At 36.2% G+C, this 15,693-nt stretch overlaps 2 long non-coding RNA genes across 10 annotated transcripts; one reads left to right on the forward strand and one right to left on the reverse strand.

Annotated features, from left to right (window-relative positions):
• Positions 1 to 239: 239 nt before the first annotated feature.
• On the forward strand, positions 240 to 1,117 carry LOC118479908. Its single transcript, XR_004861456.1, has 2 exons — positions 240 to 307; positions 948 to 1,117. It is a non-coding gene; the product is annotated as an uncharacterized LOC118479908 (long non-coding RNA).
• A 2,085-nt stretch (positions 1,118 to 3,202) lies between these two features.
• LOC110939800 lies at positions 3,203 to 7,126 on the reverse strand. Of its 9 annotated transcripts, none has more exons than XR_002592512.2 (9): positions 7,057 to 7,126; positions 6,888 to 6,970; positions 6,548 to 6,578; positions 6,347 to 6,438; positions 5,718 to 5,900; positions 5,198 to 5,583; positions 4,855 to 4,951; positions 4,690 to 4,745; positions 3,203 to 4,240 (listed from the first exon to the last, which is right to left on the reverse strand). It is a non-coding gene; the product is annotated as an uncharacterized LOC110939800 (long non-coding RNA). The 9 variants fall into 9 exon arrangements; XR_004861462.1 differs by having other exon boundaries at positions 6,881 to 6,970; XR_004861458.1 differs by having other exon boundaries at positions 6,888 to 6,945; positions 7,057 to 7,122.
• Between the last annotated feature and the right edge of the window lie 8,567 nt (positions 7,127 to 15,693).

Below are 15,693 nucleotides of genomic sequence, written 5' to 3' on the forward strand. Positions count from 1 at the left end.
ATGCTTATAATGAAGGTACTTGTTGAGTTGAAGTTCCATGGTTAGAAGTTGCTAATGAAGCTAATATAACTAGCTTAAAATTTATGCTCATAAGGTGTAAGACAAAATGCCTAGATGAGAATTTGTTGTTGATAATGAATTAAACTCATTGATGAGAACCCTATGCTTGATTGTTTGGCATGTTTACATGACATGGATATGACCCATGAGGTTCTAATGACAATTGGGTTGTAATCTTTAGGCAACTCGAGTGAAGATTTAGGAGGTCAAGTCGGGGCAGACATACGTTCGAAGGGGAAGCTTTAAGGTACGTAGCTTATTGTTACGTTTTTTATTTTACTTAGTTATCAACGTTGAAAATTTATGTTGAAAATGATTTAAAAGTAGTGGTTGATGCTCATAAGTGATAGTATTCATAAGAGCAAATCAAACGGGCCGTTTATGATTCATTGAGGCCATAAACTAGATGACGAAAAACTAAAAACGAGGTATAAACAACCAGCGGGGTTGTAGAGGCCAAGGTGTTGTCCTTTAATTACCAACCATGATTTTGATTATGGTTGGGGAATAAGAATGAGAAACTTTGTTGAAGAATGGAACACTTAAGTTAAGTAACAAAAAGTCCCAAACGGGTCGATTTGGTTAAAACGTCAAATCGTAGGGTAATAAGGGGATATTAAGGTTTGACCTTTGAAAACTCTAATTTTATCTATTGGGAGTCGTAAGGATCTTAAACAGGGATTGAATGAGATCCGGATGATCAAAAACGAATTTTAAACAAGTTTTGGGGAATTTTAGGGGCTCCGAGGAGTAGGCTACTCCCCACGCGTAGGCTACTATTGGAAGCTGCTGCAATTTGATCAGCGAAACTATTTCGTTTCATGTTTTTAACGTTTTGTTCAGTTTAAGTGATTATTAATCGTTTGAAAATGAAAATATTTTGATAGGTAAAGTCTAAGTTAAAGCTCCGGATGATGATCAAGCTGAATCAAGAACCAAACACAATTTAAATCCCTGTTGCTTCCGCGTTTTAGTAGTTTATATTTGTAAACTTAAGGACATGTACTTTGTATCAAATCGTAGTTACTTGCTTAATGAAATCTCTTTTGAACATAAATTTTATGCAATGTTTAGTCAGGTCTTACATTCTCTACCGAGCACTAGTTAGGCTCTAGCATTGTTTGCAATCCCTAAATTCAGTTTATTCGATGTTTTCTTTATATAAGTATAATTAATTGTACAAAGAAATTGTATTAAAAACTTAGTATTTTACTATAAGTAAGGTTGACTGCACATAGTTAGAAGAGAAAGGGATAATATTTCAAATCCATCAATTAGACATTCATGTGTAATTATAATTAACTAAAGTTTGTTTCTCTTATGGATGCTTAATCTATTGTTCCTTACTTAAAATGATGATGCATTGAGTTCTGAATGGTAAATCCTCATATTAATACATAGTTTAGTAATAATCGCATGTAAACAAGACATTTATGCATCCAGTTAAACATATGATATAAGTTCACGCAACCAATACTGGGGCAAAATATGAACATGCAAGCTTTTAATACATATGTAAATTGGAAGAAGTGGAAAAGAAATGCACGTACAACATGAGTATGAAACGCATGGTAATGCTAGGATTTGAGATCAATATAATATAACTAGCATCACAAAAGCCAATATCCATAGTAACTAGTTTCATCTATTTTTAAAATGGGAGTAAAGTACAGTTTCAGTCCCTGGGGTTTACACCCAATCACAGGTTCAACCCTCATTTTGAAAAAAATCAATAGTCTGGTCACTGTGGTTGTCGATTACTAGCAATCAAGTCCCTGGGAAAAATGTCTGTTAGTTTAACGTTGGCATTTATGTTAAATGACCTTAGTGCCCCTTAGGGACTAAAACTGCAAGTCAAAAAAGTTGGGTTTTCTTTTATAAGCTCTACAACTAAGAGAACCCACCATCATCCTCAAGTTCCCCTAAAATGGCAGTCGCTTCCTCGTGGACTAGCAATACGACTAGTCATTCCAATGCAGTATGCTCATGTGGTGCCGCTACTTAAATTAGAACATCTTGGACCGAAGCTAATCCAGTGAGAAGATTTATATGCTGTGTAAGTGTTGCTAGTTTCTTCATCATCATTTCGACCCGATGCTTAAATAAACAATGTCATATATTGAGTTGAAACATTTGCAGACTATGGGTATGGGTTGCTTCGGTTGATTGAGCCTCCAATTTCATGTCCCAGATGTGAGAGGCTTATACCATCCGTGTTTAGCACAAATAGTGAGAATGCAGAATTGATGAGATTGAAGGCAAAGGAAATTGCTGAGAAGGGGGTTGAAGTTCAAAGACTCAAGTTTGTGTTATGTTTTTCATGGTTGTTGTTTCTAATCTGTGTAGTGATTTGGTGATGTATTTGTGCCTTTTACTGTTACTCTGACTTAGCACTGCAACTATCTATGTTTCTCAACGGCTGGTTATATCAATGAAACGGTAACTTTTTGAATTTGGTTCTACAAATACAACTCTTTATATTCTGTTGTGATTTCAACAGCTAGCAGTAGTGAAAATGGAAAAGTGAGGTAAAAAACGTTTACTTCCTTTCTCCTAACACCAAAACAGGGTAATAGATAAGAAAGACCAGGTAGCTTGTGTGGATACAGAGGTTGAATCATAATTACTGGATGTTGCTGAAGGTAAAACTGTGGACCGGTAAAACTGAGCTTCTAGGGAAATAGAGGTGGTATGGAAACAAAGCTTAAATCATGTGAATGAAGGAGATTCATCTTCCCGTGTTGAAGTGAGTCATGAACCGGTCAAATAGATTGAGAATGCAAACACAAAGAAGGTGAAGCAAAGCCACTTAAAAAAAGGCGAGGATTTTGTGGAAGAACTTGGTTTCACCCCCAACCCAGATGAGGATTATGACTAGGAATCAGAAAAAGAGGATTGGTCATGTGTTTCGCACAACCCATATTCTCTTGAAGAGAATGATTCAGACCTTCTTCGAGAGAAGATTGTCATAGGAAATTGGCCCCATCACTATGTCGAATTTTGTTTCTGAATAAGTCTGTGTTTAGTTGGTAGTTTACTCTGTGATGTGGTAAGATTAGTGTATTATGTTGTTGTAGTCGAACTTATGTTATGTTTAGTAAGAATGTAAGGTTTTGTTAACGTACACGCGTTATGTGAACAATTGACATAAACCAAACTGATAATAGATGGTATATAACCTTCCATACAATAACAGTTGTCCCAAAATTTGGCTACTTAACCATCTAAGTAATTGTTCGACGACATGCATCCTAATAGTTCAAACACAACCATAATAAAGTAACAAACAACACATCATAATTGTTTAAACACAAAGCAACAACAACATAGTTGACATCTAAGCAGACTATATACCACCTTGACCCTTGCAACTGCGATTGTTGTGGACGAGATCATTGCATTTGCTGCATTTTGTGGTGCATCCTTTTCTTGTAAGCTTCCCCCCCCCCCTTGTTAAGCCGGCTTCAACTTCCAATTGAGACCTCTTTCGTTTCTTCTTAGGCCTTCCAACCTTCTTATGATGTTTAAGAGGAGTCAATTTGGTTGGGCACATTGAAGGAGGCCACATTTCAGGTCCTGTAATTGGATTAATGGTGTGGATGTATACTTTCTTCCAACTGTCTAGCCAATACACAGGATCAACCTAAGTCTCTGGAACTCCTGGACTCAAACCATTCTCAGCCATGCTCCAAATAGCAACGATTACAGGCTTACAGAGTATAATAACCCTCGAAAGGGCCATAACAAATCTTAACCGAGACTCCAAAAGAATACGATGGAAACCAACACAAAAAATGAGAAACCCTGTTCTAGGTCACGTCGCGCTAGGCGACGGTTATATGGTAATACGGTCACGTTACGCGACCCTCCTTTGACCGCCAGCTGACACATGGCACCACGTGGCAGCCACGTGACATGTCTACGTGGTGACTCATGCCACATATGCCCTAGCCTAACCTCTTCGTGCTATGAGAAGGTGTAGCTTGAATCCGGTTGCACGACGTGACGAGGTCAAAGATCAGCTATAAAAGGGACGTGATTTTGGACATGCAGACTCGTTCAAACGCTTTTCTTTCTCACTCATTATACTGCTATTGTACACGAAGCTCTAAAACTTTGCCCCGTAATCAGCGTGCTAACTCAAATCACTGGTACGATTCCCTATCCGATCGATCTGAAACTAAAGCAACAGATGTATAAGTGCTGCCTGTATACGGCTATACTTTGTCATATACGTTGTGGTTTTGATCTAGTGATTATCGTTAAAGTTGAATTCGGTTAATACACTAATACGTGTTGCACTATATGCTTAACTAGTGATAATTCCCGCGAATTTTGCGATGTTGATAATGGATATGTTTTTTTTATTTTTAGAAAATAATACGTTTAAAATGATCATAAAGAAACCGTACGCATGGACTTATTATGGAAATCTGAATTGAACATTAAAATAGAAAGAAAGCATCGTACTATAGATCTCAAATAACCGAAAAGATAATTAAACGAAGAAAATACGTTTTTCTGGTTTGAAATATAAATTGAAAACCTATTACACTAATACTTCTACTTGTTGGAGCTTCGTAACCAATAAGCTCGAATTCGTTTTTGACCAACTGAAAAAACAATCACCTTATATCGAAATATGTTCGACTTCAATGATATCATGCCATCCAACAACACTTTACCTATCGTGACAAAATATATTAACAATTGTTTTTTAGTAATAAATTGAAATATGTTGAAAAATAAAGTAAAATAAAAGTAATCAATAACATGAGTAATCGATTCACAAACCTTGTTTGACCATCAATATAGGTTTGTGTCCTTCCGCCACACATTTTCCTGCTTCATAAGCATCAAGATTCGATAACGGCGACTCACCTTCAAGCATCTAAAAAACAATTCAAAAAATAAACCTTATTAGTCATGTACCTACTAATTAAAGTGTTTTTGCAACTTAGTTTTAGCAAACCATTGTTTAGGGATCTAGATTTTTCAACTTTTGTAACCATCATTTTTTTTTCATCATTCTACTGTTTAATATGTACTAATGAGAACTCTTGTCACCACATCAGATTTGGCCACTTCAAAACATGACAAAAGGTGACCTGTAATTGGTCAGATTACTTTAACATACCAGCAAGTTTACCGGCAAGATTGCTAGTATTACCCATCATGTATCCCCGCACAGTGCTTGAGCGTGCACGCGTGAATGAAGTTGCATATCTTATCAGTCTATGACAATGGAATGAGCATAAGTATGTGGTTAGTTAAGGCTAAAGGGTGTGGGGGCCATGACCACACCCTTAGGGTAGTGGTTTTGAATTTTAGATTAGAGGTGGGTGACATGGCACTGAGGTGGACGGTCATGATGGTCATGACCACACCCTATATCCTAATAGATGTGTGCCCCATTTAGTTCATCAACAACAACATGGATGATACGGGTCAGCAACAATATTTGCGGTGAAAAGCAAATCAGTTGGTTCGTTCAATTGAGCATATGTATCGAAAGAGTTGAACCTATATACAAAAAAATATATAATATATACGTCAGATACACAAACGCAGAACAACCGAAGAAAGATGCAGAACACAAATGCAGAATTACCATAAAAGTGTCACAAATCGTGAATTAAAAAAAACTTCATACATACCTCTTGTGACTTCGGATATCAAAAAAATATAAATGCTTCCTCTGTTACTCCAATTTGTTGATACCTTACACATCCCTTAAGGTGGTCTTCCCACTAATGCATTAATCACACCAGGCCTAAATGTTCCAGTAACATTCATCAATAATTTTAGTTTATCTTCCTCAACATCTTTTGCTTCAGTTCCTAAATATATAATCATATTATATCAGCCCTATATTAAATAAATGATTAAATTGAGAAACATAAAGGAAAGTTACACACCAGAAGGACATCAATGTAATAATTTATATTGTTAAATGCCATAAAAGTGGCTGGAATGGTAGAACCATGCCTCTATGATTAGTATTCTTTCGTAACAAATGGTAATAATCGATATTGATTTATCATCTTATATGTACACCCAAATGGGACATAAAGCCATCTTTTGGTGACTCAAATGTTGGCTAACACTGACAAAAGGAAAATACATTGATATTTTATGCAATAATTTATTTTTAAATGTCATTTAGACACTAACGGTTTATAATAACAGATAACTAAAGGTATTTCAGGTCAATCCTAGCTAAACCATTTGAAACGGTATAAAACTAATGGTTTTGAACCGTTGACCAACCAACCCATTAAGTTACCTCTAATCTTTATTATGAAACAATGCTTGGCAGTGAAAGAGCCAGGATGCTACAAAAGCTCTCTAAGTTGATTAACGCCAGGAACAACACACCTATCAAAAAACATCACATAAGTTAGTTTAAAATCTAACTTTCAAGTTAAAATAAAGAAAGTAGCTTTTCTCAATATACTTAGGATAGAAGCCGAGTCTTTATAAATACCTTCACAACTTCCCGAGGAAGAACAACATGCCTAAGAATCACAAATCCGAAGCAATTATCAGAAATTACTCAGAATCTTAAAAGGGATTAATGACAAAATTAAAGAATATAACAACAACAATCAGAAAAGTTATTTAGCCGGGGTGATTTTTCAAAAAAATCAGATGCAAATTTTGCTTCAAAGTTTCGAGATTTAGAATTTTCCTTTAACTTATTGATGGCTAGTGGAGAAACCATGACGGATCTGCAAATGTGGTACTATGTTTGAAATCCAAAGAAAAATAAATATAATCAATAATAAAAAATGTTTATAGATATAGAAGGGATTCGTACATCGTACCTTTGTGATGAAGACATTTGATTATTAGAACATATGTATGATTGAAGATGGAGAAACCCTAGATTACGAACGAACGCAAAACACTCAAAAAAAAGAAAGAAATATAATCAACATTCAGCAATACAAAATCAGAAAATCAAGATGATCAAGAAAGAAATCGGAATTGAACCTTCATGTTGAAGATCCAGGAGGCAATTTAGGGATGGAGATGAGAGAAACGTACGATAAAAGACATAAACCCTAGGTTGAAAGGTGAATGAATTATGTGCTTTATATATGGAATGAATATTATTGACCCGAATCAGTGATTCGGATCCCGCGTACGGGTTCACCTCAGGGAATGAAGGGATTATAGAATTGGCGGGAAAATAAAAAATTGAGGCCCTAGTAGGTGGACATGTGTCCCCTAGGTATGGCTTTTATTAGGTTAAGAAGATTAGGAACCCCAAGACTTTGACCAGAAGGCTATTACTGAAACCCTAAATCTGCAATGTAAGTCATTCTCTTTTATCAAATGCTTTCAAAACCCTAAATGTTTTTCAGTTACACTTATAGTGATTAAGCTTTTGTATTCTGAAATTACTGCCGGTATGTGGGGTTTTGTATACACTACTAATCCAGCGTTACTATTGGACAAAGAGTTAGCCAATAGTAATATGACCACAGCCACCTAGTTGGATAGGTGACGAATACTGATTGAGTAATTTAAAGATATAAACAAATGTAAAATCCCTTAATGTTGTAATTATAACAATGTGTTTCTATATGTAACGCCTCGCTTCTTGGAACTTTCCTCAATTAGAAAGATTACTTGTATTCCGATCTTTTGAAACTTGCCTTCATATCATATTCATAATCCACTCTCAATTCTGCAATTTGAAACTTTGATCATAATGAAATTCATATTTTATGCATACTTGTTACTAGTTCAATCGATCGTTTAAATACATTTTTACACAACCTCATACTTATTATACATACAAATTCATTCATTATTTTATACACTTCAATCATGCTTTAAGCTTACACATTTAAAACGATTAAAACTGACAAAATACGCTTAATTACACAAATATGAATCGCGAACAAAGGGACAGGTCCCTCTCGCACGAGAGGATCCTCTCGTCCCAAATTCCCCACTCGCCCGAAACCCAGTCGTCCCAAACTTGTTGTCAGTCTATAAATACCAACCCACTTCCTTCATTTCCAACCTTCACAACATCGAATTCTCTCTCTAAAACCTAAACTTGGGAAATTCTTTAAGCTTGTTCCAGCAGTTTTCTAGTGACTTTGCAACTCACTAACACCTGATTTCTTCTACTCTTCTTCCATTTTTCTAAGTTTTTACAAGATTCTTCACAACTTTTCACCTGGTTAAACAGATATGCCTTGGCAATCTGATTAGAACTCTCCATAGTGAGGACCAAGCTGATTAAAGTGAAGTAATCTTACATTCTTTTGCAAAACAAACTTTTTAATGTTAAACTTGGCCGAATCAGAGACTCCCTGAACTCACAAGCTAAGCTCATAACTGTGGATTCATGTTAGAGCCGATTTCAGCCGAGAAGATGAACAGTTCAACCAAAACCGAACTAATTTCGTCTCGAAATAGTAACAGTCCTCCGAGAAGGAGTAGCCTTCTCGCACGAAAGGGGCAACCCTTTCGTGCGAAAGGCGACTCCTGTCGCCCGAATGAGACTGTTTCACTACGTTCCGACGTTTCTAGGTGTTGAATGATTATCCAGATCCCTATTTTCAATATAGACGACTCTGGAATATCAGTGTGTGATCTGTGGGAGCCTTGACTTCTAACCTAGTTCCACCACATCACTTAAACTCGTAAGACGAACACCCAAACAATCTCCTAGACCTAGAACAAGTTAACCTCGTCCAGCCTCCGACACTTAGTTATGTGGGAGCCTTGTCTTTCTATGTCGTATTGGCACACCAGGTTGTCCTTGTTCGGTTGTTTGGCTATTATTTACATTCTGTTATTTTCAATTTCGTATTTATGACCAACCGATCAGTTAACTAAGTTAGTTGATTTGTGCTTTGGTGAACAATAACAAGGTGTACACCTCCATGAATCACTTCTATGAACTCTATTAAGATTCTAGACTAATATTATACTAAACTATAACTAAATAACCAAACTAGACGCACGAACATAACTAACTGATAGTTAAAACGTTCAAAACGAGGATCGGTTCGCCAAACAGTCCCTCTCGTGCGAAAGGGTGGTCATACTCGCGCGAAAGGCCTGTCGTGCCAACTGTTCCTTCGCCCGAATAGTTTGTGTTACGGTTCTTCCGTTATTCTGCTTCCATGTTCCTTGTTACTGATTCTGTCGGGCAAACCGGGACCCGTAAAATCAGAGAAACTCGGTGTCGTGACAAGTGCCTGGACATGATATATTTTCCATTTTAATCATACTTTCATACTTATACTTACGTACTTTAATTCCAAATTCAACTACTCCACAAACCCCGAACGACCTTATGCCTTCGAATCCCCATTCTCACGCAACTCGTCACTCTCGGATGATTGGAAGACTTTTGCAAAATTGTGAGTATACTCCAACACCCTTTTTCCGTTTTACACTTCGGGTGCAATATGTCTACTATTAAACCTACACAGTTACACTTAGACTTTATTCAAATGCACAAACTATCCAATACATGCATGCGTACATTATACTTGATTCGTTAATCTGGGGTTATTCTTTTTGTGATGAACTTGTCATTGACTTCGTACGAGCCTACCCTTAACATGTATAGCTCTATAGGAGTAACGCACTGCCTGTGTTTGTGAGTTCATCTTAAGTCTTTAAACATTGCGTTAAACCTTGGGTTGACCTGAATATTCATATGCCAGTTTTTACGTTAATCTTGATAACTTAGTTTGCCATGTGGATTAGTTTAAATCTTCTATAATTATGCTATGTATTAAACTTGTATACTCGCCAATATTTTTGTATTGAACCATGTATTTTAAACACATTGTAGGATGAAGATGATACTAAAATGGGCGTAGCGAGGATGCTTTAGATACACACTTAGAAATCATTAGATTATATTGTTGTATCAATTTTGAACTATGTTGTATTGTAACTTGTTCTGTTGTATTTGAACTAATGTTGTATTTGATTTCGTATGATGTAATGTGACAATTTGTATTAATGAAATGAAATCAGTTTATTTAAATTATTGTTGCTTTTAGTGTTATGATGCAATGGGTAATCTCGTTTTCGTCTCACTCCGATGTTTCCGCCATCGATTGGGGTGTGACACTATACAAACTGAATTAACTCACCAGTATTTTTCATTAATCAAATGTTTTTAAAATGCGTTTCAGGTGATTTACTGTGAAGAGAAGAAAAAGTGCTATGAGGCACTCAAGCTTAAATAAGTGGCTATGTAAACCTGAATAAAACGTGTTTTGTAATCAAGGGCTTACCCCTGTGAAATCCTTTATGTAAATACGGGTTTTATCCCACAACTTATGAAATGAAACTTTCGGTGTTTTGAAAACTCTGATATTTTTCCTAACACCCGATCCTAATAAATTTTTCATAATTTTAATAAACATCGTTGCCACTTGTATCTACGCACGGCTCCCGTCCAGGGTGGGTGTAACACCCTGTGTTACGAAAGTCAAAGTACAAGTCAAAGTCAAAGTCTAAGGAAGAAAAGGTTGCTAATTGCGATCTGTCAGTCCTTGCTTAGTTACTGATTTGTGCTTCTTGACTTTTAATCGAATTCTATTATTTGTTTGCTTTAGTTGTACTATGTGGAGTATCTATTAATAATCGAGGTTTAATCGCATGTTTTATCGCTTTATCGCTAATTGCATCGCGATCGCATTCGCAACTCGAATTATGTGTTCTGGATATTGTCTTACGTGTGTGTGTTACTTATGTGTTACTTGTGATTGTTTACTTTATGTTTGTGGTGATTAATCGAAACACAATTGCAACTCTATCGCAATCGGATCGCAAATGCTAATCACAAGTTATAATCAACCTAAATAACTTTATGATTGTATGTTAGATATAGTATTTGTGTGGTTATTATTACTCTATCGCATCGCTTAATCGTTACTCGCTTAAACGCATCGCAACGCTCAAAACGCAAAACGAAACGCCGAAATCCAACTCGCTGTAGCCACTCGATCGAATGACCATCCGATCGAATGGTCATCCAAACGGATGACCATCCGATCGGATGGCCATCCAGTCGGAGTGACATCCGATCCGACACCTGCGCACTCTTTCCCTTTTTGGCAACCTATAAACACCCCCCTGTCACATCACAAGTGATGTGACAGCTCTCCCTCATTCGACCAGCACGCTCAAGACCTTCTTTCTCTCGATTTCTCGCGATTCTTCTAAGTTTTCAACTCAAATCTTGTACTTCTATGATCTACACACACTTCTTCATCATTTTCACCTTTGAATCTTAATTTTTAACCGTGAAATCAATGGATTTGAGGTGTTCTAGGGTGATGTCATCATGGAGTTCTTATGAACTTCAAGATTTGGCTTCATTCCACCCAGAACAACTTAGATCTAAAGGATTTCCATATGATTTAACACTATTTTCACCTAGATCTAAACTTTTCAAAGATAAAAGGATTGAAAAATGGTTTCTTAACTTTCTTTCAACTCTTTTACACTCAATGCACTTAAGACCGATAGAATCGGAGCTCATTCTGATCTTCTACTCATTCTTAGTGATGTGTCGGTTCAAGATCTGATTTCTATCTAAGAGACAATGATTTCGAGTTATACATAAACAACCGTCACAAACAGTTAACTGATCGGACTAGGGTGATTCCTGTTCGATCGGATAACTTGGGTCTTGGTGGAGTTTCCGTTGTTTAATACGAGGTCATACCGTCTCGATCAAACCACAAAACGTTCAAAGCTATCAAATTCGCAAAATGATCAGATCGCGGGACGGATTGCCATCCGATCGGATTGCCATCCGATCGAACCGCAATCCGATCAGATTGCAATTGAGTTTCAACACTTAACATTTTTCAAGATTTTCAAAGTTCATCAGCTCCTAACGGACTGTCGTCCGATCGGAAGACCATCCGATCGAATGACCATCCTGCTGTGAACTTGTTCTCAAACTGAAATGTCTCGCCAATCGTATCGCTATCCGATCGAACTGCCGTTCGATCGAACGACCTGAAGGGTAGAGATACTTCTCTGTTTTCAAAATGCTACAACGAAAACTTCAAAGCCATCATACACAAACACATCCATCCCAAACGAGTGTCAATCCGATCGAATGGCCATCCGAACGGATGACCATCTGAACGGATTGACATCCGATCGAATGTGTTAGTGCATATTTCTGTTGACTTCGTCTTGTATCGAGTCATGTAATAGAATAGATAGACTAGGACACATTGTACGCCAGAAAGCATGAAATGCCAGAAAGCATGAAATGCCAGAAAGCATGAAAGTTCGTAGGGTCTGGCATTCCTATAAATAGGAGGTCTTGGTTCTTCATTTGTAACTTTGTGATTCCAGTAGCGAGGCTCTGCTGAAGTGTCGCCAGCTCGTGTAATTGTGTCAAATCAATACATTAGACAGTTAAAGTGATTCTAAGTGCAAATCAAGCTGCTATAACATCAATACGTCTGATTCCGCCTTTCATATTGATCGAGAGCTCTTCTGAATGTCTCGTATTGATCCAATAAGAGGTGTTAAAACGGAAATGATTAACAAGGTTTTCAAATTAACAGAAATTAATATTTCTGAAATAAAAGATGTAAATCTTACTGAAAAACCTAAAAAATACACTTCAAGAGTTTAACAAAGATTAAACAAGAAAAAAGGTTACAGTTCTGGTTCTGGTTATCAAAAGAAACCAAACCATAAGAGTAATTTCAAAAAGAAAGGATTAGGTTTTATTCCACCTGAAAATCATAAAAATGAGAAAATTTATAAACCAAAAACTAAATTTGTTTGAGGAACATCTTCTGAAGAAGAAAAAGAGAATTTGTTCAGAAAGCAGACAAACAAAGAATTCCTTGCTAAGAAGCAAGAGGGAATGAAGAATGATGTTGCTCAGAAGAAGGAAATGAGAACCTGTTATCAATGTAAAAAAGTTGGGCACATTGCCTGGAACTGTCCAAAGGCAACCCAAACAAAACTGGGAGTCTCTGAAAACTTGAAAGAAAAGTTGGTTAATAATGAACCACCAACCGAACAATTTAAAGTGTTCAAAAATTCAAAATTTGAGGTTGGTGAGAGTTCAACACATTTTTACAAAAGAAGAGTGAATCTTAACAACCAAATGTGGGTTGCTAAGAAATCAGATGTTAAATCTGGCGATGAGTTTGTTTCTTCGGAAGCAAAGGAGCCAGTTTCTGGCGATGAATCTGACTCGTCAAAGTCAGAGGAGCTACAAGTTGAGCTAAAAAGTGATAGTTCCGTTTCGACAATGGATGATGCAAATTTTCCACCATTGTCAAACGGAAACTTAAAGCAAAAAATTGGCAAAATTGAGATTTCAAATCAATTCTTTTCTGAAAATAAAGAATTTGATGTTGAAAAAGCCTTTAACCCTAAAGTTCTAAATATTTTTGGAAAAATGATTGACGGGAAGGTCAAAGGGGTAAAAGAATTCTATGAAAAGAATAAGAAAGGAAAGAAACCGAGTGATGATGACTCGGAATCATCCAAGGACCGTCAGGCTTGGGTGAATCTCTTTAACTGAAAATCCTGACTTGCCGGAGCTCCTAAGTTGGTAATCGTGGAGCATGAATCGGCATCATTCTTGAAAAATGTTTTTGTGTGAAAAATTTACAAGTGATAGTTGTTACAAGTGGTTAAAAGAACAAAGTGATGAATGAAACCCCATGATGTGTGAAATCGACAAAACTAATTTTCCGGAAAAACCATTTTGATTAAAACAAACTTAAGTGTTTTGAAATCATAATGGGAAAATAGTTTGTTGTCAGGGGGAGTTCTGATTAATTAAGCCATGTGGATGGCGAATTGAAGCAATTCACATCAGTTTGTCATTTTATTTGTACAGTTTATTGAAAGTAAAAGCAATATTTTCAAATTTTCCCGGAAAATCAAAAATTGAAACATATTTTTTATTTTAGGGGGAGTAAAAAATTATTAAAAATTTTGAAAATTTGAAAAATCCAAAAACATGTTAAATATAAAAAATACAAAAACATCGAAAAATTCAAAAATGAGTTTTGTTGTGAAAAAGAGGAAATGATAGTACATCAGTAGACTATCACAACATGCTAAAGAATTGGAAACTTAAATATGTGATAAACGGTCTCACTGATGATATGCCAGTAGGTTTTTACACATTCAGTAGATTGTTTTCGAGATATAAACCTAAATATCAAATATTTACTTATCTCGTGGGGAACATCTCTCAGATATATGGGTAACCCCCGAAATCTCGTTTGAAAGATTGTCTATTTCCGACATACTAGGTCTTTGTGCGTGATGATATCTGGGGTATTATACCAGGACTTCTGATTTTGCGAGAGCAATAGCCTAGTCCTCGTATAATACTTTGCACTGCTTTAATCATAAAGCTCACCCTCAGCATAAAAAATGATGAAACATTGAAAAATGCTAATCATGTGCTGTTGAAGAAAAGATCCCCAAACGGGACACACCTAAAGACGAGCCATCATCTCTTTGTCTGAACGGAAGTTCTAACCTGAGCTCTCATGGTCTCGCATTACCCGTTTACAGATATCATTAGTGTACATTCACTTGTAAGACTGAATATAGGAATCTTGATATGGGAGTATATTCTGAGGAGGGACACGCGAATAAGTTAAGTGCTTAAAACACTAATTCTTGTATCTTGAAACAATTGAACTTTGTGTGAAAATTTAAATGGATCAGTATACTGACAATCTAAGTGAATCGTTTAGAACTTAAAGTGTTTAAAGCTCAACGATGTTAGTGATAAGTCTCAAAAACTGATATGATCCTCTTACACAAACTCACAAAAATATTGTCTGTAAATATTTCTTTATTGCATTTTAACTCTGAAAATCTTAAAAAATTCAAAAAGAATGTGTTTTTAGCATAAAAGTTTTGAAAATTCAAAAAGATTTTATTTCATCTTATTTTCGACAACTGATGTTGAAAAGCTGATTTTCAAAATTCCGAGTGCTAAACATGATGAACAACAGTGGGTTGGGAGAGTGTGTTTGAAATGAAAAATGAAGTTAAATCTTGAGATAATTTGAGAAACTAACAGTAAAATCAGTGTTAGTTAATCAAGGTCATTAATTTGAACTTGATATAACTATTATTGATGATGTTGAATGATATATACAAGTGGTTTCTAAATTTGTTAAATTTTTAAATTTGTGAAATTTACTTTTGGGAAGAGTTTGTGCAGGTAAAATGTTTTGAAAGAGCTAGGTTTCGACTCCTGAGGACTTTTCGCGTAAACATATGCTGATTAGAGCCAGGTTTCTGATCTTGTTGCTACGGAGAGACAAGAGACATTTCTGAACCAGTGAAAGATGCAGATGGTGAATTCCAGACTGCGGTCCCGGCTTATCGAAAGGGGGAGTCTGAAGACATAAGAGCCAGATTCAGATTCTGGAACAAAGCTCGAGATAGAAGCTGCTGATGCTGATAAACTTAAGGAATTAAGAGACCCGATAAAGAGAATTAGAAAGAGGATAAAGCCAGGTTGAGATTCTGATAGAAGAAGAGAAAGATTGAAGGATGCTTACAGAGAAAGACACTTTGGAAAGAGCGAGAAGACCGATCAAGACTGAAGACTCAATACAA

Source organism: Helianthus annuus, chromosome 6 (genome assembly GCF_002127325.2).
Source record: "Helianthus annuus cultivar XRQ/B chromosome 6, HanXRQr2.0-SUNRISE, whole genome shotgun sequence".
Classification (NCBI taxonomy): domain Eukaryota; kingdom Viridiplantae; phylum Streptophyta; class Magnoliopsida; order Asterales; family Asteraceae; genus Helianthus; species Helianthus annuus.